This window comes from Lagenorhynchus albirostris, chromosome 2, assembly GCF_949774975.1.
Source record: "Lagenorhynchus albirostris chromosome 2, mLagAlb1.1, whole genome shotgun sequence".
In the NCBI taxonomy this organism is placed as follows: domain Eukaryota; kingdom Metazoa; phylum Chordata; class Mammalia; order Artiodactyla; family Delphinidae; genus Lagenorhynchus; species Lagenorhynchus albirostris.
Window position 1 is genome coordinate 152,750,071 of NC_083096.1, and position 22,678 is coordinate 152,772,748.

At 48.1% G+C, this 22,678-nt stretch overlaps 1 long non-coding RNA gene across 1 annotated transcript in view; it reads right to left on the reverse strand.

Annotated features, from left to right (window-relative positions):
* The window catches only part of LOC132514885 (uncharacterized), a 449,815-nt gene that overhangs the window by 323,513 nt on the left and 103,624 nt on the right, over positions 1 to 22,678 (reverse strand). The gene's annotated exons all lie outside the window — the stretch shown is intronic.

The window sequence follows — 22,678 nt, forward strand, 5'->3', positions numbered from 1 at the left end:
GAGGATCCCACATGCCGTGGAGCAACTAAGCCCGTGCGCCACAACTACTGAGCCTGCGCTCTAGAGCCCACGAGCCACAACTACTGAAGCCCTTGCGCCTAAAGCCCGTGCTCTGCAACAAGAGAAGCCAGCGCAATGAAAAGTTCGCATGCCGCAACTAGAGAAAGCCCAGGTGCAGCAACGAAGACCCAACGCAGGCAAAAATAAATAAAATAATAATTTTTAAAATGTTCATAGCAGCACTATTTATAATAGTCTCAAACTAGAAACTATGCAAAAGCCCAGCAACAGTAGAATGAATAAGCAAATTGAACTACAGCTAACAAAATAATATGGATGATCTCACAAACAAAATGTATAAAACAAGACTCCATCCCATAAGATTCCATAGATAGAAACCTACAGTTTTAGTGGTGTTAGAAGTCAGCAAGGTGGTTTCCTTGGGGGGATGGGGTCAGGCAGTGACCGAAAGGGGACAGAAAGGGGACTTCTGGGGTAGCAGTAATGTTCCATTTCTTGATCAGGCTACAGTCTGCATGGGTGTTCTCAGTTTGTGAAAATTCTTCAAGCTGGGCGTCTATGATCTGTACACTTTTCCGTACAAATATTATGCTCTTGAACTTTATGTCGGAATCTTATGGTATGCCCTCTTCCGTGTCTGGTCTCTTTTGTGCAACATTTTGTTTTTGACGTTCATCCATGCTGCAACATGTAACAGGATTTCTTCTTTTTCATTGCTGTGTAGTATTCTATTACCTGAATGGCCCGCAATGTGTTCCTCCATTCCACTGTTGATGGAAGTTGAGCTGTTTCCAGTCTGGAAGCTATTACAAACAGGGCTGCTTTGAACATTTTTTTTTGCACCTGAGTTTTGATGAACGTATGTATGTATTTCTACTGGGGGTACACCTAGGGGTGGGACCGCTAGGTCATGGGATATACACATCTTCAGCTTCGTTAGACCCCGACAGTTTTCCAAAATGCTTTACAATTGCGCACTTCCATCAGCTGTACATGACAGTTTCACGTCATCACTAGCACCAGCATCGTTGCGCTTTGTCTTTTAGCCATTACGGCAGGTGTGAAATAATTCGCATTTCCCTGCTGCCTAGTGAAGCTGAGCGCCTGTCCTAGTTTGGGTTCCCTAGGAGCTGACCCTGAGACAAGGATTGGAGAGCGAGTAGTTTCATTGGCAGGTTGTTCGCCTCCTAGGGCTGCCGTAACAAAATACCGTAGACTGGGTGTCAAAACAACAGGTATTTATTCTCTCACAGTTCTGGAGTCTGGAAGTCCAAGGTCAAGGTGCCAGCAGGGTTTGTTTCCGGCAAGGTCTCTCTTCCTGCCTTGCAGATGGTCACTTTCTCACCGCATCCTCACATGGCCTCATGTGCGGAGAGGGGGAGAGATCTCTGGCGTTTCTTCCTCTTCCTATAAGGACACCAAGTCTACCACATTAGGGTCTCATGCTTATGACCTCATTTAACCTTAATCCTCTCCCTAAAGGCCTGATCTCCAAATACAGTCACATGGGAGGTTAGGGGGACACAATTCAGTCCATCACAGCAGGCGATCCTAGAAAAACTCAAAAGGGAGTGAAGAAGCGACAGAGGGGCAGGGAGGAGGCTCCGGAAGTGTGTGTCCACGAGCAGGTTACCACCTCGGGCATCTGGAGGTTAATCCCACAGGGAGACTCTGGGAAATCGCATAAACCACACCCCCGAGAATTATCCCACTCAGGGGACCAGGGAGCTGGGTTTTTATACACCGACGCCTGTCAGTCACTGGTTGAGGGCTATGTCAAGGCATGAGAGGGTGTCAGCTCCCTGGCATCTCCCAGGCTCACAGAAGCCCGGAGGCTCAGAGCTGTGGGCGCACACGCTACAGCACGTCTACGCACGCTAGTCACTGTCGAATTCTCACTTGTGTGAAGTGGTTACTCTTTTGAAGCTGGATTTTGAAGGATGTGTATTGATTGACCAGGGAGGAGAGGGCATTCCAGCAGAGGGGACAGCGTAGACAAAGGCCTAGAGAAAGGGTTCGTATTGTCCAGCTCAGGCTATATAGGGAAGCGGAGGGGTATGAGACTGAGGCGGGGTCAGCAGAGACTCTACCATGAAGGTCGAATGAGAAGATGCACCAGCCATATGTGTATCTGCTCATACACCCAAGCTAGGCTGCGTCCCTAAGACCATCTCAAAATGCTGTTTTCCAGGGCCCCCGCAGTCCTCTGACGATGCACCACAAGCACACCCAAACCCCAGGATGCCTCCCATAGCCGGAGACACAGATGCAACTCCCAGCAGAGAGGCTGCAAGCCAGGGCCAGAGCAAAGACAAAGGGGCCAGCAGAGACCTAGGCCACAGCGCGGGAATCAGGAGAGTCAAGAGCTGACCCCAAGGTTGACCTTAACATAGGACCTTGAGCTAAGGTACAGGGTCCTGAAACACTGAGAAGGACCCACTTAGTACCTAGCCTTAGGCTACCTGAATTCAGAATGTGCTGCTCCTCTAAGGTCTTCTCATGGGTCAGAAAAGCTGTGTGTGTTTGCACTGTCTGTGGAGCCTGCATAAGGAAGGCAGAGGGTCAGGGAGAGGCTGGGCCCAGGGGTGTGGGCTTGGATGAGCACCCCCCCAACCACTGTTTTGGCCTGAGGGGGACTGGGAAGTGGGAATCTAAGACAGGTCTGGGCAGGGTTTGACGCTCTGCAGTCAAAGTCTGCTTTGCTCTGCAAAGCTATCAGTTTGGAGTTCAGCCATATCCAGTTCTGTATCCAAATAACAAGCATCTTCTCTACAAAGGTGTAACCCTGACAGGGACCAGGCCTCGTGAACATCTGTCTGTCAGTCCAGCCTTTCTTTGGCAAGTTGCGTCTCCCCCACTAATCCTGCTCTGTCTGTGTGGCTCAAGTTGGGCAGCCCCCCCACACTCAGGCAGGGGGACTCGTGAACCACGCCTGGCCAGCCAGAGCCCCAGCCCCAGACACCATGACTGGATAAACGCATGACCCAAGCCAGGCCAATTGGAGTCTTCCTTGAGACTTTTGTTAGAGCTTCCTGGAAACTCTCTCATCTTCTGAGATCATGAGCTGTAAAGAAGAGATTATAGCAGCTGGTGGACAACTTGCACCATGGAGAAAAATCTGCCCAAGAAAAAAAAAAAAAAGGCAGGCAGCCCTAGCTGGGAGATGGAGAGAGAGACAGTCTTCATGGTGTCGGTTAAACACCTGGATGCAGCATGTCTGAAGTTCCTAGACTCCTCATTTGCATGAGCCAACACATTTCCTGCTGTGCTTATGGTTCATCAGGGTTTCTGCTGCTTGCAGTCTAAAATGTTCTGATTAAAATACTCGGTGAGAACATAACCAAGCCCTTTCTGCACCTTCATTCCTCAGAGATATACAGAGATATGCAGGGAGTTTCTTTAAAGGAACTTTGCAATTGGCATGTTGCAATGAGGCAAAGATCCCTGTCCTGCTGCCCTTCTTTCCCAAGCGACAATTGACTAACTCATAGCAGAGTAAACACTGCCAGCAGTTTACGTTCAAGAGTTCAGAATGCTACTCTCACTGGAAGGGCCGAGTCCTGGTAAGCTGCCCTCCACCTGACTTCCCAGAGTGTTCTGGAAGGTGCATCTTTCTGACCAACAGTCAGAATTAATTACTTTTTCATTTGCTGAAATGTGGGGGTCAGAGCTATATAAATTTAGGAGAAAGGAAAGAAAATATTGCATTTTTGCAACTCCAGCTTGAATGGGCAATATTGCACTTTGCTGGACTTGATTTGTTTGTTAATTCAATGAAGCCCAATAATCCACCCAAATTTATTTAACCGGAGGGGGTTAGTTAAATAAATTATAATGCATGGATTTAAAAAGAAGTAAGATAACTCCAAAATATACCATCATAAAAATATGTCTAATGTATGAAGTGTTAAATGCACTTTGCACAATCGCACCTCAATAAAGTGGTTTTTTTAAAAAGCGATTTGCAGAGTAATATGTATAGCATATGCCCATTAATAAAAAAATACCTGGCACTCCTATCTCTTGCAGAAGGCTTGTCATTTATACAATTAGATGGGGGGTGGGAAGGGAAGGAAAAAATAAGCTATTTGCAATTAAAAGTAACTCAGTTTCTTTGGAGGATTCAGTCCATGCAAACTTCCCCTTCACAAGAGGTCCCCCTCCCAAGATAAGGGTCTAAGAACTAGAAGCTTGGGTGTCCTCAAGGCATCAGGGAAGGGCCCCTCCTTGGCCTCATGTTTCTCGTCAGAATGTCTTCTCCTGTTGGTTATGAGCCTTGGTTTCCATCCCAGCTGCCATTACCTGTGCAGCAGGCAGAGCCCAGGGCCGGTTTTGACTTGGTAAAGACTGTGGAGACTCCAGAAGAGGGGGGCTGATCAGAACCCCTGCAGTCTGGCTGGGACTTCCGGGACATTGTGACCCTGTCCAGGGTCCTGACTGGCAAGTGACCCACCAGAACCCTGAGTGACCTTCTGTGGGCTTCTGTGTCCTCCCATTGTTGGGGTACTGGGAAATTGAGGTATCCCTTCCACATCACGCAGAAGACAAGCGTGACTAGGGGCACTATCCCTGGTCTTCCCTCTGCCTGCACTCTTAGTAATGGGTTGGATGCTGACCCCCCAAAAGACACGTCCACATCCTAACCCCCGGAACTTGCAAATGTGATTTGGCAAAAGCGGCTTTGCAGATATAATTAAGTTGAGGGTCTCAAGATGAGATCATCCCGAATTCTCTAGGTGGGCCCTAAATCCAATGACAAGTGCCCTTTAAAGAGAAAGTCACAGGGAGGTCTGACGCAGAAGAGGATTCAGAGACGGAGGAGAAGGACGTGTGAAGAAAGAGGCAAAGACTGGTGGAGTGATGGGGTCACAAGAAATGCCAACAACCACTAGAAGCCAGAAGACGCAAGGGACACACTGTCCCCTAGAGCCTTCAGAGGGAGCACAGCCCTGCCAATACCATGATTTCAGACTTTTGGCCTCCCGAACTGTGAAAGAATAAATTTCCGTTGTTTTAAACCACTTGTTATGGCAGCCCAAGAAACCAATACACATTTCCTGCTGCCCTTTCTATTCTACTGTGGGCGTGGACCAAACTTCCCTCCAGATAGCATCTACAGAGTTCTAGAAGTGGGCAGAAGTCCCACTCTGGGGTTCTGTCTTTTCCACAACCTCTCCCAGGCTGGGGCTCAGAGGGAAGGGTGGGGCACAGTATCCCTCAGGCAGCCTCTTCGCATCACTCTTTCCTCCTCCAAATCTGTTTATCCAACTCTCTAGTGGCTCCTCTGAGAAATGGAAGCACTGCCCACATCCTCCCAAGGTGGGCAGCGTTTCCCCTGCATTGTACCCTAAATTATTTCTACCTGTGCCTTAGAGTATAAAACTCCATGTTCAGTCCTCTAAGTTTGCTCTTGACAAAGTTCTGGGAGCAGGGAACTCGGCTTTCTCTCTCTTATAGTAGGTGGTGCTGATTCTCTACCTATCTTCTGTTTCCCTGCTCCTCCTCTTAAAAACACCCTGGTTTTCATTTCTGGAGTCTGTCTTACCCTCACACCACCCACATGCTTCTGGGGAAACTGACCCCAACCTCAGTTCCAGGGGCAGCTCTAACTGGTGTCATGGAATCCCATCCCACTTGATCCAGAAACTCAGGCCTAAATGCCAGTGCAGGGTGCACTTCTGGCCACAGGAACAGACATGTGACCTTAGCCAAGATGAAAGTGCTGGGAGCTTCTGTAAAAGGTGTTTCCTTGCTCTTAAGAAAGAATCACCAGAAGGGATGTGCTCTCCTTTCCCTTAAGTGTCCTGGTGGTGAATGTGTGGGCCAGACATCTGGCAACTCTGAGGGAAACTAACCCATGGATGAAGCCATCAGACAGAGGAGGGCATAGTCAAGGGACTGCAGAAAGATGGGCCAGAGTTGCTGGATTAAGCCAGCCCTGAAGCCCACCCTATCTCTGGAATCTGGTTACCTGAGCCAGTACATCTCATTGTTGAAGCCAGTGTATGTTAGACTTACTATTACCTGCAGCCCAAAGCATCTTAACCAATATTTCACTTACCAAAGCCAGTTTTTAAGACTATTGTCTTATTATGGACTTTGAGATCTTCTTTTGGGAGTCAAAGCTAACTAAGCATTGTTCTTTATTCCTCTTATATTACTGTTCTAACAATTTGAAGCCTCCCTGAGGCAAATGGATGGCTCCAGCACAAGGAAGCATGAGAAAAAATACACATTACTATATTGCAAAGAAATTATCCACGTTACCCTAACATTCGCACAAAAATCTGGGGGAAGAACTTCTAAACTGTTAGCAGTAGTCACCTCTGGTGAAGAGAACTTGGGGGAAATGGATCTCCCTTTCTAGTCTGGTATTACTGTAACATTTGCATGTTTAGAGTAAGCATAAATTATATTTGTAATTTAAAATCCTGAGGATTAAAAAGTCATTCAAGGCATCCAGAATTCCCCAGGTGCCTGTTACGGCTCAGCTGTCAGTTTTGCGGGAAGTTTATTTGCAGGACAAAGCAATGACTCAAGAAGAGTAGTAACAATATTTCTTTAAAATTTAACTTTTTGTTTTCGACAGCTTACACCGACCTGATCTAGCTGCATGAATACTCCCCGCCACAGGAAACCCTCACCAAATCTTTGCCAAATGGTAGCTGGCAGGACTCCAGTGTCTTCTGGGGTCAGGAGAGGGGCTGCAGCTCTGAGTCGTCCAAGGCCTGGCCCCTCTCTCCCTTCCATCCCGGAGTTTCAGGGCAGGAAGCGCATGCACCTTTCTGAACTCTGAAGGTCCTCCTTGCAAACTCCCAGCACGGGCCCATGCTCCTCCTGCAGGAAGGATGCCGCATCCTCCTTGGACAGAGCTGAGGACTTTCAACGTCTCCGGAGAGGTCTCCAGGCTCTGGGGACCAGAGGCCACAGCCCAGACCCCAGTGCCCCTGGAGCACCCTGATCTGCCGCAGGGTCCCCGTCATTCCCTAAGGGTCCTCTTCTAAGCTTAGTCCTAATGCAGCGTTCAAGCCCAACGCGCGGGTCTCTGGCATTCCCCCAGGCTGGTGGAGCCAGGAGCCCCAGGGTGAAGGGAAGGAGCCTCTGCCCCCCAGGAGAAACCCCAGGGCTGACCCCATACCCACCAGTAAGGGCCGGAGAGGCTGGGCTCTGGGCTCAAAGCTTGGGGAGAAGAGGAAGAAAGATGAAAGAGCTCGAGAAGAGACAGTTTTCCAGCACCTGCTCACCCCTGCCCGCCACCCTCTCTTCCCTGGACCTCGTCCCAGGACTCTGTCCCTCTCTAGAGCCTCTGGCTCCAGGATCAGAAAAAGCCTCAGTGCGGGCCCCAATTCTAGAATCTCAATTCTCAGAAAGGCTGCCACCCCTGCCTGGGAGTGGGGTGGGTCTGGATTTCCCCCATGCTCATCTCTTCCGTGAAGGGCTGGGCACCTGCTGGAAGACATCCTGTTCCCCATGGGTACCCAGACCCCTCCAGAAACCCTGAACTTCCTCGTCCACCTCTGACCCCTGCCTGGATGGGCAGCAGCTACCCCTGAGTCTCTTGCCCAGTCTGACCCCTTTGTGGCTTCCTGGTCCCCAGGGAGCCACATGTACCAGGCCCTGTGCTGGGCATCACGTTCAGAGATGAAGGCGGGTCCCTGCTGCAGGACAGCAAGGGGGCAACGGGTGGGCGGATGCCCACATGAAAGCATCCATTGTGGCTGCCATAGTTTGCACAGCTGCTCAGCCCAATGCAGGGTGTGGACGTGATGCTGAATGGATGCCAGCCCCTTCCTCGACAAGCAGGTCAAGTTCCCAGCAGCGATCTGCGTGGACACCCTTGTCAGATGCAGCATCTCTCGCAAGTGTTGCCTCCTCAGGAAGGTCCGCCCTGAGCACACGAGTTAACAAGTATCCCCTGCTCCACTGTTCTTTAAAGCACGTATCGTATCGCCATCTAGCATTACATGCTCGGTTTGCTTTTTCCCACACTGGAACGTAAGCTCTTTGAGGGCGGGTGTCTGTGTCGTTCTTCCAGCCCCAGCCCCTGGGATGCTGCCTGTGCACTGACTATGTATTTGTGGATTCAGTATATCTGCATGAAGGGTGGGGTTGAACACAGTTCTTGTCCCTCCCTCTGCCTCACCAGTCACCTAGCCAAGCAGTCCCCAAGTCCTGTAGAAAGTGTCTCTCCCCCTGTTCTGTCGTCTCTCTTCCTCCCCCTCGCCAAACTCTAAGCCCAGCCTCACCAGCCCTTACTCGGTATTTCTTAATCTCCAAGGCCCGGTTCAAATGTCACCTCCTCTGTGAAGCCAGCTCAGATGCATCTGCGGGCACGTTGCATAGTACGTGATCATGGCCCCTTTTACTCCACACCGCAGTCATTTGTTTATAAGTCTGTGCCTCCTGCCCCCTCGCCCTCCCTCCCCGCCACTGCCGAATAGAAGATCTTCGGAGCTGGGCTGGGGCCCAAGTCTCTGTGTGCGTCTAGGGCTTCTGCAGAGGGCAGGACTGGGTATAATATCAGAGCTCAGGAACTGTCTGTTGGATGAATAAAGGGCTGAGTGGAGAAATGAATGGATGAGCTCCCCGTTAGTGAGGGGTACGTGAAGGCGCAGGCAGATGCATGAATGAGCGAGTGAAGAAGTTACTGAGTGAATGAGTCAGTGACTGAGGGGTGGCGCGGAGGGAAGGGTGAACGAGCCTGCGAAGGAGGGAGAGCCATGAGGGTTCCCAGCCTTCTCCAGCAGCCCTGGCAGCAGCCAGCCCCCACTACCCCTGGGTCTGAGATCTGTGCCAGCCAGACCTCCGATGCCTCCTCCCAGAACCAGCTCCCATCAGCGCTGCTCAGCACACGCTCCCGACGCTGGCCAGACGCTGCACCGGCCGTGAATCAAACAGGGCCCTGCCCCGGGGCTCCCGGGACCGGGGGTGGGGCAGACAGCCTCATAAATAAACTCGATGCCATGCTGGGCAGACTTGTGTTCCAGCAGAGAAGTGAGCTCAGGGTTGGCCCTGGAGCCTGGGGCAGGCAGGGCAGAGCCTGATGGAGGCGTCTGGGAGAGCCTCAGGAAGAGGGACCTCAGAGATGGGCCTGGTGGAAAAAGGGCACCAGGAACAGGAGGGACCAGCTCTTGCCGGTTACTCTACTGGAACGCCCTCACCAACCCTGCAAAGTGGACGTTGCTTTCCCCATCCCTGGATGAGGCCTCAATGTTCAGAGTATGAAGGATTGGCTGAGGGCACACAGCCAGTGATGGGCCCAGGCACTAGCGTTGCTCCCAGGCCTGTTCACAGCCCTGTCCCAGATAGGAACAGGCGCTCTGTTCTACAAGAAAGGAAGCTAAGGCTCAGAGAGGGCAAGTGACACAACACCACACAACTGATAAGCAGAGAACTGGAGTTTGACCTCAGGCACTGGGACTCCAAGCTCTGGGACCACTTCCCCACACTGCCACCTACTGACTGGGAAACTACGGATGAGTCATTTAACCTCTCCAAGCTTCCTGAGCTCCTTATCTGTAAAATGGGGTTAAGATTGTCTGTTGCATATGATGGTTGGAGGGAGGATTAAATAAGTGTCTGGTCAAAAGGAGTGTCACCACGTAAGCAGTGATAACAGTAATAAAAATGACAATACCAGTAATACTACTACTACTAATAGTTTATACCAATGGGACAGCATTATGTTGAGAAAGGAAAACTTGCCTGGAAGTTAGAAGGACTGGCTGCAAATCCCAGCTAGGACACATCCCTCTCCTCTCTGGGCCTCAGCTTCTCCACCTATAAAATGTGGGGAAGGGAAGACTTGAAGATGTTTCCTGACCTGGTGGTCTCTGAGTCCTGGCACCCTGTTGTCTTTACTTTTTCTTTTTCTTTTTTTTTTTAACATCTTTATTGGAGTATAATTGCCTTACACTGTTGTGTTAGTTTCTGCTGTATAACAAAGTGAATCAACTATACATATATATATATCCCTATATCCCCTCCCTATCCCACCCCTCTAGGTGGTCACAGGTGATCTCCCTGTGCTATGCGGCTACTTCCCACTAGCTATCTATTTTACGTTTGGTAGTGTATATATGTCCATGCCACTCTCTCACTTTGTCCCAGCTTACCCTTCCCCCTCCCCGTATCCTCAAGTCCATTCTCTAGTTGGTCTGCATCTTTATTCCTGTCTTGCCCCTAGGTTCTTCATGACTTTTTTTTTTTTTATATTCCGTATATATGTGTTAGCATACGGTATTTGTTTTTCTCTTTCTGACTTACTTCACTCTGTATGACAGTCTCTAGGTCCATCCACCTCACTACAAATAACTCAATTTTGTTTCTTTTTATGGCTGAGTAATATTCCATTGGATATATGTGCCACATCTTCTTTATACACTCATCTGTCGATGGACACTTAGGTGGCTTCCATGTCCTGGCTATTGTAAACAGTGCTGCAATGAACATTGTGGTACATGACTCTTTTTGAATTATGGTTTTCTCAAGGTATATGCCCAGTAGTGGGATTGCTGGGTCGTATGGTAGTTCTATTTTTACCTTTTTAAGGAACCTCCATACTGTTCTCCATAGTGGATGTATCAATTTACATTCCCACCAACAGTGCAAGAGGGTTCCCTTTTCTCCACACCCTCTCCAGCATTTATTGTTTGTAGAGTTTTTTGGTTTTGTTTTTGTGTTTTTTTTGTGGTACACGGGCCTCTCACTGTCGTGGCCTCTCCCGTTGTGAGGCACAGGCTCCGGACACGCAGGCTAAGTGGCCATGGCTCATGGGCCCAGCCGCTCCGCAGCATGTGGGATCTTCCCGGACCAGGGTACGAACCCGTGTCCCCTGTATCGGTAGGCGGACTGTCAACCACTGCGCCACCAGGGAAGCCCCCTGTTTGTAGAGTTTTTATGATGGCCATTCTGACTGGTGTGAGGTGATACCTCATTGTAGTTTTGATTTGCATTTCTCTAATAATTAGTGATGTTGAGCATTCTTTCATGTGTTTGTTGGCCATCTGTATGTCTTCTTTGGAGAAATGTCTATTTAGGTCTTCTGTCCATTTTTGGATTGGGTTGTTTGTTTTTTTGATATTGAGCAGCATGAACTGCTTGTATATTTTGGAGACTAATCCTTTGTCAGTTGCTTCATTTACAAATATTTTCTCCCATTCTGAGGGTTGTCTTTTTGTATTGTTTATGGTTTCCTTTGCTGTGAAAAAGCTTTTAAGTTTCATTAGGTCCCATTTGTTTATTTTTGTTTTTATTTCCTTTCTCTAGGAGGTAGGTCAAAAAGGATCTTGCTATGATTTATCTCATAGAGTGTTCTGCCTATGTTTTCCTCTAAGAGTTTTATAATGTCTGCCCTTACATTTAGGTCTTTAATCCATTTTGAGTTTATTTTTGTGTATGGTGTTAGGGAGTGTTCTAGTTTCATTCTTTTACGTGTAGCTGTCCATTTTTCCCAGCACCACTTATTGAAGAGGCTGTCTTTTCTCCATTGTATATTCATGCCTCCTTTATCAAAGATAAGGTGACCATATGTGCGTGGGTTTATCTCTGGGCTTTCTATCCTGTTCCATTGATCTATATTTCTGTTTTTGTGCCAGTACCATACTGTCTTGATTACTATAGCTTTGTATTATACTCTGAAGTCAGGGAGCCTGATTCCTCCATCTCCGTTTTTATTTCTCAAAATTGCTTGCTATTTGGGGTTTTTTGTGTTTCCATACAAATTGTGAAATTTTGTTCTAGTTCTGTGAAAAATGTCATTGGTAGTTTGATGGGGATTGCATTGAATCTGTAGATTGCTTTGGGTAGTACAGTCATTTTCACAATGTTGATTCTTCCAATCCAAGAACATGGTATATCTCTCCATCTGTTTGTATCATCTTTAACTTCTTCCATCAGTGTCATATAGTTTTCTGCATACAGGTCTTTTGTCTCTTTAGGTAGGTTTATTCCTAGTTATTTTATTCTTTTTGTTGCAGTGGTAAATGGGAGTGTTTCCTTAATTTCTCTTTCAGATTTTTCATCATTAGTGTATAGGAATGCAGGTGATTTCTGTGCATTAATTTTGTATCCTACTACTTTACCAAATTCATTGATTAGCTCTAGTAGTTTTCTGGTAGCATCTGTAGGATTCTCTATAGTATCTTGTCATCTGCAAACAGTGACAGCTTTACTTCTTCTTTTCCAATTTGTATTCCTTTTATTTCTTTTTTTCTCTGATTGTCGTGGCTAAAGCTTCCAAAACTATGTTGAATAATAGTAGTAAGAGTGGGCAACCTTGTCTTGTTCCTGATCTTCGTGGAAATGGTTTCAGTTTTTCACCATGGAGAATTATGTTGGCTGTGGGTTTGTCATATATGGCCTTTATTATGTTGAGGTAAGTTTCCTCTATGCCTACTTTCTGGAGGGTTTTTATCATAAATGGTGTTGAATTTTGTTGAAAGCTTTTTCTGCATCTATTGAGATTATTATATGGTTTTTATCCTTCAATTTGTTAATATGGTGTATCACATTGATTTGTGTATATTGAAGAATCCTTGCATTCCTGGGATAAACCCCACTTGATCATTCTGTATGATTCTTTTAATGTGTTGTTGGATTCTGTTTGCTACTATTTTGTTGAGAACTTTTGCATCTATATTCATCAGTGATATTGGCCTGTAGTTTCCTTTTTTTGTGACATCTTTGTCTGGTTTTGGTATCAGGGTGATGGTGGCCTTGTAGAATGAGTTTGGGAAGTGTTCCTCCCTCTGCTATATTTTGGAAGAGTTTGAGAAGGATGGGTGTTAACTCTTCCCTAAATGTTTGATAGAACTCACCTGTGAAGCCATCTGGTCCTGGACTTTTGTTTTCTGAAAGATTTTTAATCACAGTTTCAGTTTCATTGCTTGTGATTGGTCTGTTTATATTTTCTATTTCTTCCTGGTTCAGTCTTAGAAGGTTGTACTTTTCTAAGATTTGTCCATTTCTTCCAGGTTGTCCATTTTATTGGCATATAGTTGCTTGTAGTAATCTCTCATGATCCTTTGTATTTCTGCAGTGTCAGTTTTTACTTCTCCTTTTTCATTGCTAATTCTATTGATTTGAGTCTTCTCCCTTTTTTTCTTGATGAGTCTGGCTAAAGGTTTATCAATTTTGTTTATCTTCTCAAAAAACCAGCTTTTAGTTTTGTTGATCTTTGCTATCATTTCCTTCATTTCTTTTTCATTTATTTCTGATCTGATCTTTATGATTTCTTTCCTTCTGCTAACTTTGGGGTTTTTTTGTTCTTCTTTCTCTAATTGCTTTAGGTGTAAGATTAGGTTGTTTATTTGAGATTTTTCTTGTTTCTTGAGGTAGGATTGTATTGCTATAAAATTCCCTCTCAGAACTGCTTTTGCTGCATTGCATAGGTTGTGGGTCGTTGTGTTTTCATTGTCATTTGTTTCTAGGTATTTTTTGATTTCCTCTTTGATTTCTTCAGTGATCTCTTGGCTATTTAGTAGTGTATTGTTTAGTCTCCATGTGTTTGTGTTTTTTACAGTTTTTTTTCCTGTAACTGATATCTAGTCTCATAGCGTTGTGGTCGTAAAAGATACTTGATACAATTTCAATTTTCTTAAATTTACCAAGGCTTGATTTGTGACCCAAGATACGATCTATCCTGGAAAATGTTCCATGAGCACTTGAGAAGAAACTGTATTCTGTTGTTTTGGGATGGAATGTCCTATAAATATCAAATAAGTCTATCTTGTCTAATGTGTCATTTAAAGCTTGTGTTTGCTTATTTATTTTCATTTTGGATGCTCTGTCCGTTGGTAAAAGTGGGGTGTTAAAGTCCCCTACTATGATTGTGTTACTGCCGATTTCCCCTTTTATGGCTGTTAGCATTTGTCTTATGTACTGAGGTGCTCCTATGTTGGGTGCATAAATATTTACAATTGTTATATCTTCTTCTTGGATTGATCCCTTGATCATTATGTAGTGTCCTTCTTTGTCTCTTGTAATAGTCTTTATTTTAAAGTCTATTTTTTGTGATATGAGAATTGCTACTCCAGCTTTCTTCTGATTTCCACTTTCATGGAATATCTTTTTCCATCCCCTCACTTTCAGTCTGTATGTGTCCCTAGGTCTGAAGTGGGTCTCTTGTAGACAGCATATATCCGGGTCTTGTTTTTGTATCCATTCAGCCAGTCTATGTCTTTTGGTTGGAGCATTTAATCCATTTACATTTAAGGTAATTATCATTATGTATGTTCCTATTACCATTTTCTTAGTTGTTTTAGGTTTGTTTTTGTAGGTCTTTTCCTTCTCTTGCGTTTCCTGCCTAGAGAAGTTCCTTTAGCATTTGTTGTGGAGTTGGTTTGGTGGTGCTGAATTCTCTTAGCTTTTGCTTGTCTGTAAAGGTTTTAATTTCTCCGTCGAATTGAAATGAGATCCTTGTTAGGTAGAGTAATCCTGGTTGTAGGTTTTTCCCTTTCAACACTTTAAATATGTCTTGCCACTCCCTCTGGCTTGCAGAGTTTCTGCTGAAAGATCAGCTGTTAACTTTATGGGGATTCCCTTGTATGTTAATTGTTGTTTTTCCCTTGCTGCTTTTAATATTTTTCTTTGTATTTAATTTTTGATAGCTTGATTAATATGTTTCTTGGTGTTTTTCTCCTTGGATTTATCCTGTATGTCACTCTCTGTGCTTCCTGGACTTGATTGACTATTCCCTTTCCCATATTAGGGAAGTTTTCAACTATAATCTCTTCAAATATTTTCTCAGTCCCTTTCTTTTTCTCTTCTTCTTCTGGTATCCCTATAATTTGAATGTTGGTGCGTTTAATGTTGTCCCAGAGGTCTCTGAGACTGTCCTCAATTCTTTTCATTCTTTTTTCTTTATTCTACTCTGCAGTAGTTATTTCCTCTATTTTATCTTCCAGTTACTTCTCTGTTCTTCTGCCTCAATTTTTCTGCTATTGATTCCTTCTAGAGAATTTTTAATTTCATTTATTGTGTTGTTCATCATTGTTTGTTTGCTCTTTAGTTCTTCTAGGCCCTTGTTAAACATTTCTTGTATTTTCTCCATTCTATTTCTAAGATTTTGGATCATCTTTACTATCAGTATTCTGAATTCTTTTTCAGGTAGATGGTCTATTTCCTCTTCATTTGTTAGGTCTGGTGGGTTTTTACTTTGCTCCTTCATCTGCTGTGTGTTTCTCTGTGTTCTCATTTTGCTTAACTTACTGTGTTTGGGGTCTCCTTTTCGCAGACTGCAGATTCGTAGTTCCCATTGCTTTTGGTGTCTGCCCCCAGTGGCTAAGGTTGATTCAGTGGGTTGTGTAGGCTTCCTGGTGGAGGGGACTAGTGCCTGTGTTCTGGTGGATGAGGCTGGATCTTGTCTTCCTGGTGGGCAGGACTGCATCTGGTGGTGTGTTTTGGGGTGTCTGTGAACTTATTATGATTTTAGGCAGCCTCTCTGCTAATGGGTGGGGTTGTGTTCCTGTCTTGCTAGTTGTTTGGTATGGGGTGTCCAGCACTGGAGCTCGCTGGTTGTTGAGTGGAGTTGGGTCTTAACATTGAGATGGAGATCTCTGGGAGAGCTCTCACCGATTGATATTATGTGGGGGCCGGGAGGTCTTTGGTGCTCCAGTGTCCTGAACTCGGCTCTCCCACCTCAGAGGCTAAGGCATAACACCCAGCCGGAGTACAGTACCCTTTTGGGAAGTCTGAGGTCTTCTGCCAGTGTTCAGTAGGTGTTCTGTAGGAGTTGTTCCACATGTAGATGTATTTTTGATGTATTTGTGGGGAGGAGGGTGATCTCCACGTCTTACTCCTCCGCCATCTTGAAGGTCCTCAACCCTGTTGTCTTAGGTTTGCCCTGTGCATGAAGTAAACTTGGGCTCTGCCTGCTGGTCCCTCATCACACACTGGTGTGAGGGGACGCAGTGGGTTTGGGCCTGAAGACACATGCACTGGAGGAGGACAAGAGGCCCTTGGACAGGGAAACAGATGTTAAACCGGGAGGACCCAACAAGCTGTCCCTCCCACACAGCCCCGGCTCCTGGCCTAGGGGTCACTCAGATATTGTCTGCTCTGGGTCCCTCATAACTCAGCATATGGGGCGTGCCTCTGCCCCTTGGCCTCAATCTCTCCGCTCCCTGCCAGCCCCCCGAGGAGATGCTAAATCTTGGTGAAGAGAAAGCAGAAGAAGGCAAGGAAAGAAAACCTGGAAGGGCCAGGAGAAGAGCCAGAAAACACTCTGGGCAGGAGGGTGAAGAGCATGGTCTTACAGGAAGGTGGGGGTGGGGATGAGAGCGAGGCTTGGGGCAGGGTAAGGTGGGGAGGAAAAGAAGCCATGTGAGGGGATCAGAGGTCTCTGTGACAGTTTTTGGAGGCCCAGGCTGAAGGCAGAATCCCCTTTACTAACATTGGTGGCCTTTGGGTGGCCCCTCGTTGTGTCCAATGATGCTGGGGGCCAGGCCTTTCACACAGGTTACACCGGCCCTGAGGGTGGGCCTGCTTCAGTGGCCCCAGCCCCACAGGTGGCTACACAGGAGGGCTGAGGGATGTTTGCGGAATAAAGGACTTGGTTCAATCTCCCAAAGGCTCTGAGTGGAAAAGAATGTAAACATCATCCAGTCCACCTTTCCTCACCCGCCCCTCGCCACGGGAGGGAGGACTTGCTCGGGGTCCCACAGTGAATGATGTCAGGGCCAGAACTGGAACCCAGTGTGCAGTGTCTCAGGCCTCTTTCCAGCGCGGCAGTGGAGGGTCCCTCCGCCCTGAGCGGTGGCAGGAGGAGCCCCTGTCTCTGGGTCTGGTTTTATAACCAGCCACGAGACAGGGCTCGGGGCCTATTGCTCAGCTGCCAACCTCCCCAGGTTGGAAGAGCATTAAATGGGGCCTCAGTGATGCTCATCTTTGACTCCTGTGTAGGTGAGGGTGGTGGCAGGGAGCATACTGATGTGGCATCTGGGGGGCTCCAGGGAACCTGAGCCCAAGACAAGCCTCCACTGAGGTCTGAGTGACCCCAGGCCCTGCAGGGCCAGTGGCAGGGAGGCAGGCAGCATCCTTGGAACTGAGGCCTGGTGGCAGAAAGAGGAGAGGCTAGGTGACCCACCAAGATACCCCAGAGGCAGCTGTCACTGAGAGACACAGGGAGGCCAGGCCAGCTGCATGTTAAGAGCTTTTACAAGCTTCCAGCTACAGTCAAAGGCAGGAGATCAGCTTGTAAACAGACAACAAAATCTCACAGAGACAAGCACCCTCAGACACGTCCTAACCCATCTCTCCAATGGGCTCAGGCCGGAGCTGGCCTGCTCAAACTCCCCACCCCTTTCCAAGGAAGGGGCAACTCAGCCTTGGATCTGCAGAGGCCAGTCCTTCTGTTCCTTCCCCATCCAAACTCATCAACAAAACCCCTCTGGGTTTATTGCCTGCCCTCCTTCCTTGCTGGACTCCAGGAAGGGTTTTGCTGACCCTTCCTCCCAAACCTTCCATGGCTCCCCATGTCTACAGGGTGCCATTCAGACCTCTCAACTTGACCCCCCAGCATCTCCATGATCTGGTCTCTGACGTCAATCCCCACTGCTCCCCTCTGCCCTAGAAACAACTCTCAGTCTTGCGGTGCTCTCCCCATGCGAACTGCTCATTTCAATCTGGATTTGGTCTGTCAAGCCCAGTTTGGCCCTTGCCCTTAGCCTTGTGGTCAAAGGAGGGATCCCAGCTAGTGGGCGTGCTTTTCCTGTGAATGGCAGGTGGCCCATGTGTCTGCCCCAATCAGTAGAGCCATGGTATAGGGGAATCCCAACCCTACCATTTCCTGGAATTGTGAGCCTTGGGGAAGTGAGCCTTGATTTTCTCATCTGTAAAATGGGAATGGTGATCCCTCCACAGGATTCAAAGTTCTGGGCACAGTGTAGATCACAGAGATGGCTCTCAAGACACTTTAGCTGTTATTATCAAGATCAGTGCTGTTATGACTTCATGCAGTCGCATGCGGCAAACATACCAAGCACCAGGCCACCAGCAGGTAGCAAGGCTGTCAAACCGCTTCACCTGAAAATATTAGGAACACTCGCCTCCAGCTCAACTTAAATACGGGAAGCTGAGGCCCAGGGGCCCAAAGCCAGTGAACAGCACAGAGCCGGACCAGAAGCCACATCTCCTGTTTTCCAAGCCAGAACTCTTCCCCTACAAGCTGCCACTGCTAAGAGCCAAGTTCAGACACCAAACTTTAATTATGATTAAAGTCTCAATGTATAGACAGAAAACCTTAGCTGCATATAAGAATCTTTATTATTTATTCTCACTTTTAACGTCCCCCCTTTAATACTCCTATGCACCTTCAGAGAACTCCCCTCCCTCCTCCTCCTGCGCAAAGCTCACTCCTCCAGCTGCTCTTTCTTCCCCCACCTCCTTTCCCTCTCCATCCCTGGGGAGGCCTTTCTCTGACCTTCCCTGGTAGAGCCAAAGGGCAAACGCTGGCTTGCCTTTTTGCTACTCAGCTAAAAAGCTGAATTCCTTTTCTCCCAGGGCCCTCCTGGATTTAGTTATTGTTGTTCTTAGCCTCAAGGGTCTCCTCTGTAAAAGAAAACCGGAACCTCCCTCTCTCCAGCCTTTATCCATTCCTGTTCCTCCCATCTTGCTCGGTGCTTTGTGACCACCTAGAGGGGTGGGATAGGGAGGGTGGGAGGGAGGGAGATGCAAAAGGGAAGAGATTTGGGAACAGATGTATATGTATAACTGATTCACTTTGTTGTAAAGCAGAAACTAACACACCATTGTAAAGCAATTATACTCCAATAAAGATGTAAAAAAAAAAAAAAAAACAATCAATGAGCAGACAAAGCAAACCTTCTTCTACCCTCTTCTCCAGCCCTGTTCCTTGGTGGCAACCTGTTCTTCCCAGGTTCCATCTCCTTGGCTTCCTCTCCCGCTCCCCAGCCCATAGGGCTGTCTCTGCTGCCTCTCCACCCTCTGCCCAGACTCCTCCTGTTCAAGTCCACGGTGACTCCACTTCCCCAAATCCGCTGGGCTCTGAGTAGCCTTCAAGCTGCCTGATCTGTCTGCGTCAGTTTCCCCTCTGAGCACTCTCTCCTGGGGGCTGTCTGACACTGTCTCCTCACGGCTCTGCCCATAATTTCTCAGTCCCCTTGTGTCAGCTCTTCCTCTGACCAAACCATGACATTCTGTCTTGGGCCGTCTTCTCCTCCCAGGTTCCTTCACTTGGCATTCCTACAGGTTGAATTTCCATCTCTAGCCAGCGATTCCTAGAGCCCCATCTCCAACCCTGTTTCCTGAGCTCCAGGCCTGGACACGCTACTGCCTCCTCTGGGTGTCTCTAAGGCAACTCCAACCGAGCGCATCTAGAACCATCTCGTGATTCTCTTTTGTGAAACCTGCTTCCCCTCCCGAGCCCCCATCTCTATATACAGCCCCACCATCCGCCCTGTTTTTCAGGTTGAACACCTGGGAGTCACTGGTCCTTCCTCTTTCTCACTCCCACACCCAGTCTGTCACCATGTCCTGCTGAGTCCACCTCCCAAATGCCTGTGCAGTCCATCCAGGCCTCCTGATTCCATGACCGCGACCTCAGTCCAGACTTCTCACCTCTCCCCTGGTCTTTCAAAGCCACATTTACCCTGCATTCCATTCTCCTCCCAGCAGCCAGAGGGGTCTTTCTAGAACACAGATCTTTTTATGTCATTTCCCTGCTTAAAACTCATCACCGTCTGCCAACTGTTCTCCAGTGAAACCCCCAAGTGTGTGGCATCTGGTGCCACCCTTCCCCCAGATCTCTGAGCACCAGCACTCTGGCCTTTTAGCTTTTCTTTCAATTTGCTGTATTTCTTCCTGCCTTTGGGCTTTGCTCTGGCCATTTTCTCTGTCCAGAATGCTTTTCCTTCACCCCCTGACCCATCCTCAAGAGATCAGGCCAAGGGTTGCTTCCCACATTTCCCCCCGGGGCCTCTGGGATTTCAACAGCTGCCAGGTTGTCTACACTCACCCATGGGTGCCTGTGGTTGCTTGATTCATGTCTGTCTCGGCTCCTGGACTGCAAATCCGTGAAGACCAGGGACCATGTCTGTCTTGCTCATCCTATAGCCACAGCGCGCATGGCCCACAGCATCCCAGGGGCCCGTCTGCCCAGGCCATCCCCCTGTCCACACAGTCAGCGCTGACTGCCCCAGAGACCAACTCCAGCCTGGAATTCACGGACTCACCTTTCCAACATTCCCAGTCCTTAACCCCCCACACATACCTTCCCCATCCATACGGGGAGCCTCCCCCCTCCCCCCTTTGCTGTTCCCATTTCCCCCTCCTCCCTCTTTCTCTAACGATGTTCATCCAGCAATAGACAGTTCAAGCCCACCATCCTCAATGATGCATCTGTTCCCTGACCACACAGTCCATCTTCCTCTGGATTAACAGGCATCTCTCCCTAGCTTCAGGATGAAATCACAAGGTACTTGGGGTTCTTCCCAGTTGGCCCCAGCCTACATTCTCAGCTCCCCACCATCCACACCTGACACCTCAGAGTACAGCACAGGAGGACTTGGCCTTCAAAGCCATGTTTCCTGGATTCAAGCCCTGCCTCTACCTCTTACAAACGTCAGGATCTTGGGCAAGTACTTTGCTAAGCCCCAATTCCCTCCCATGTAAGATGGGAAGGGTTAAGAGGCCTCACCTCACCACATTTTGTAGGGATTAAATAAGGAAGTCCACAAGAAGTGTTTAGCTCAGTGCTTGGCACCGAGAAGCTCTGAGCTGCTTTCCTCTATCGTGGCCCTAACTGGGTAAGAGCCTGTCCCTCCCATGGGTCCTGTGTTAAGAGGGGAGGCTGAGTCTCTTTCATCTCTGTATCTCCCTTGCCTAGCTCAGTGCCTGGTCCCAAGAAGATTCAATAATGCTTATTAATGAGTAGATAGACCACACACTTGACACAAATCTTCTCGTTGTTCTTCACTTTCATGTGTATAAATCTTATCTCTCCTAACAGAGTTTGAGCTTCAGGGTATGCGGGAGGTGGTATAGGGAGAAGGAGAGCTGGGGTGTCTTCAGGTCAGAGCATCCAGAGCTGGGAGGGAGCTCTGAGCTTCTGACGTCCCTGTACCCACCACGGTGCCCAGCCCAGAGCAGGGAGTCAAGGAGGCCTTGTTGACAGATGGGCCCGCCATCTTCCCCAAGGAGGAGGCATGTTTCCCCCTCCGAGATAGCGCCCTAATTACTCCCTGGTCCCTCCCCTCCACACACATCTGCTTTCTCAGGCAAGAGCCTGCTTGACTTCCACACACAGAGTTCTTTTGGCTGGAGGTTCTGAGCCAGCTCGACCAGTTTCTTCAGAAACTACAGCAGAAAGAAAGGAAACGTTTTCTTAAAGCCACAGGGCACAAAACCAGAGCACGGGATGGATCAACTCTCACCAGCAAAAGGCCAGCCGTGGACCAGCTTTGACCAGATCATCTCAGCACGGTCCAAAAGGCAGGCCCAATGGCGTAGTGGAAGGGTTAAGTGTGTTGGACTCTGCACTCAGAGAGTCTTGTGTTTATTCCAGGCTTTGCTCCTAACCCACTGGGTGACCCTGCACAACCGACTTACCCTTTCTAAGCTCAGTTTCCTTGTCTATAAAGTGGGGACAATATTAGTACTAGCTCAGGAGGATTTAATTAGATGAGTTATCAAAAGGTTGGCTATTATTATTATTATTACTATTATACCATTGAATATCAGGTCCAGAAAGAACCTCAAAGGTCATTTGGGAGGAGAGGACACTGCAGCCTGCAGAGGTGGCCTGATATGGCTAAAACATAGAGCAGATCAGTGCTTTTTCCTCTACCCCTGTGTTAAGAGGGGAGGCTGAGTCCCCTTCTCCTGCCATCTTTCAGAGAACCAAGAGGGGTTTGCTCTCTTATCCCCAGACTTGGAGACGGTCCCCTACCTTGATTTGAAGAGCACAGATCTGGGGGACTTGAAGTGGGGCATGCAGCGAGGTCCATGCCAACAACTGACCTGTGATCAAAAGGCCGTTTTTTCACAAGTGGGCCCCCTCCAGCTGGGGGCGGCCATAACCCTGCTGACACCATGCTGCAGGGCACATCGTGGTCTCTGCTTGCTGTCCTTCCGGAAGGCGGGGACTGTGGCTGGGTTCACTGTGGACACAGCCTGGACTTTGCAGGGATAAAAATCTTGAGAGACAAGGCCCTGTCTGCTCCCCCTTCCCCCGCTGAGCTCAGCAATCTTAACCACTGCTCAGGGAGGTGTTGAAGGTCGCTGCACAGGGTCAGGAAGGCAGATCTCAAGCAATCTGTAGGTGAGGTGGGGTCTGAGATGTGTTTTCAGGGCTGAAGGGGACCCCAAGCTGCACTTGGAGAAAAACAAAAACAGGAAGGCCTGCCATCCGTTAAGCAGCCACTCTCTCCTTGGCCCAAATCACATGTCATTTCAGTCAATCTTGGCAATAGGGCTTCCCTGGTGGCACCGTGGTGAAGAATCCGCCTGCCAATGCAGGGGATGTGGGTTCTAGCCCTGGTCCGGGAAGATCCCACATGCCGCAGAGCAACTAAGCCCGTGCGCCACGACTACTGAGGCTGTGCTCTAGAGTCCGCAAGCCACTACTGAAGGCCGCGTGCCACAACTACTGAAGCCCACGCGCCACAACTACTGAAGCCCACGCGCCTACAGCCCGTGC